Here is a 2,795-nt window from a genome sequence, read left to right as displayed (position 1 = left end):
AAACTTATATTTTGTAGCTTGGGGTAACTTTGTCCCGCTATTATTTGATAGTGATAGGTAAAATATGATTTTTTTTTTTTTACATTTTTTGTCATGTTTATGATATAATTAGTCATTTTAGGCACTTAAGTTATACCTGCGTACTTAGTTTATATAGTCTCTCATTCTGTCTTGTCTATTTTTCTCAACAGTTAACGATGCCGCGTAATCCAAAAAGATCGCTAGGTACGAGGGCGTACACAAACTATAAGCCGGAAACGTTACATGCATGTCTAAGAGCTATTAAGTCCGAACAAATGACACAACGTAAAGCTTCCGAACACTACAAGATACCTAGGTCAACCATAAAGAATAAACTAAAAGCATTGCACAGTAAAAGTGTTGGCCATCCCACAGCATTTACTCCCGCCGTGGAAGTTAGCTTCGCATAACATTGCATGAAACTTGCCGATTTTGGTTTCCCATTAATCCCTTCGGACCTTAAGATGTGCGTAACTCGTTATTTAGATTGTAAGGGAGTTCGAACGTCTCAATTTACTGACAATATTCCAGGTGATGACTGGATTCACGGTTTCTTAAAAAGAAACAAAGATTTATCGGTGAGAGTCAGTGCAAATATTAAAAAAAGTCGTGCGAACATCACAACTGACGATGTAAATGATTATACGGACCGTCTTGAACAAACCTTAGCTGGTATTCCGCCCTCACGTATATATAACTATGATGAAACAAACCTTACAGACGATCCGGGAACAAAAAAAGTGATAGGTAAAAGAGGCTCTAAATACGTGGAGCGAATTTGCAATTCAAGCAAAAGTGCGATTTCACTTATGTTTTGTGGAAATGCTGAGGGGCATGTTTTACCGGTTTACGTTTATAAAGCAGAATCGCTATGGACGACATGGACTGAGAGGGGTCCTCCCAACGCAAGATATAATCGCAGTAAAAGTGGTTGGTTTGATTCCCACATTTTTGAAAATTGGTTTGTAACAACTTTTTTGAAAGAAGTACAGGGTGGAGGACCTAGTGCCTTAATTGGCGATAATTTAGCGTCACACATAAACGAACATGTGTTAGAATTATGTGATACTCATGACATTAAGTTTATATGTTTGCCACCAAACACCACGCATATATCTCAGCCACTCGACGTAGCCTTTTTTAGGCCAATGAAGGGGGCTTGGAGAGACATTTTGAGGCAGTGGAAAAACACGAAAACTGGTAGTTGTTATACAACTCTCCCGAAAGATATATTCCCCCGACTACTGACACAGTTAATGGACAAAATTGAGTTCAAGAAAGCAGAAAATTTAAAAGCTGGTTTCAAAAAATCTGGTATACACCCAGTGAACAGAGAAAAACTAATAGAACGGTTGGCTGAACATAAAAGTGATATGCTCGATAATGATTTAATTGGTAAAGCATTTCTGGATCAAATTCAAAATGAACGTCAAGATTTTATTGGATTAGCTGGTAAACCTGCAAAGAAAAAGAAATTGCAAGTGGCACCGGGCGATAGTATATCAATTGAAGATTTAAGAAAATCACGCGATAACCCGGGACCTTCAACTTTAAAACCTACTCGAAACAAGAAAAAAGGTCAAGTTCTGTCATCTTCATCAAGTGAGTCAGATTCTATGGACTTTGATTTGGCAAGTGACAGCGATAATCTTGACGACGGCAGTGACAGCGAAGATGTAGATAACTTAGTTGAACCTGATGACGGCAGTGACAGTGAAGATGTAAATAACCTAGTTGAACCCGACGACAACCTCGAAGAACCAGAACAAAATTATAAGGTTGATGATTTAAGTGCAACCTACCTAAAATTAGCCCTAAAGTTTAAAAATTCTGAAAAATGGAACAAATTTACCCCATGCTACGGTATCTCATTCTAATTTGAAACCAAAGGATCACTACACTTTGAAGCCAAACCAATTGCATTTTTTGTTATTAATTTATTCAAGAGATCTTCAGTTATAACTATACCTATCACTTGTTTTTGTTTTGTTATTGTTATTAACTACACCATAACTCATAAGTACCTCCTGTAATATACCATATATACTGAATTTAAAAGTGAACTATTGGGATATCTATTAAGTTGGTTAAATTGTTAAATGTATCTGTTGTTTCTATGGAAAATGAATATGTTTTTTAAATGAGTTTATGCTACCAAAGGTCCTAAAACAATAAAGTTCTTTACATAAAAACTCTTATATTTCCCAAATCATGGAAAATATTTAAATTCACATATAAATGAAGTAGAATTTGAAAATTGTCATTACATACAAAAAAAATGTTTTATCTAATATATTAACAGTTTTCACTATCAGGCACTTTTGGGGCCTCTCACTAAAGGTGAATATATTATATAAAAATAAAAGTATCCCATACAATTTCAAAAATGATTCTGAGCTCCGAAAAACAATTAAGCACCAAGATACGTTACTACTGAGTAGTGAGTAAGTTACTACTGAGTAGGTACTGACTGTGATATATTTTAGGTAATAGCTCGCAATTTGTAGCGCCGACCCGGGTCTCTACGGTACCACGACAACCGAATGCATACACTAGTCAAACCTTTTAAGTGCCATTGCGGATTAGCATTTCATGCTCCCAACGATTTATGGCGGCACTAAAAAAAAAAGGTATACTAACATGATACTCATAAATAACATCCCAGACATCAATTTTTTGTTATAAATATTATTATAACATTATAATAACGAATAATATTAGTATAAAGTTATTATAATATTATCATTACAAAATGCTGAACAGGCATTGAACGA

The sequence above is a fragment of the Acyrthosiphon pisum genome, chromosome X (assembly GCF_005508785.2).
Source record: "Acyrthosiphon pisum isolate AL4f chromosome X, pea_aphid_22Mar2018_4r6ur, whole genome shotgun sequence".
Lineage (NCBI taxonomy): Eukaryota > Metazoa > Arthropoda > Insecta > Hemiptera > Aphididae > Acyrthosiphon > Acyrthosiphon pisum.
Note: the sequence above shows the minus strand (reverse complement) of the source record.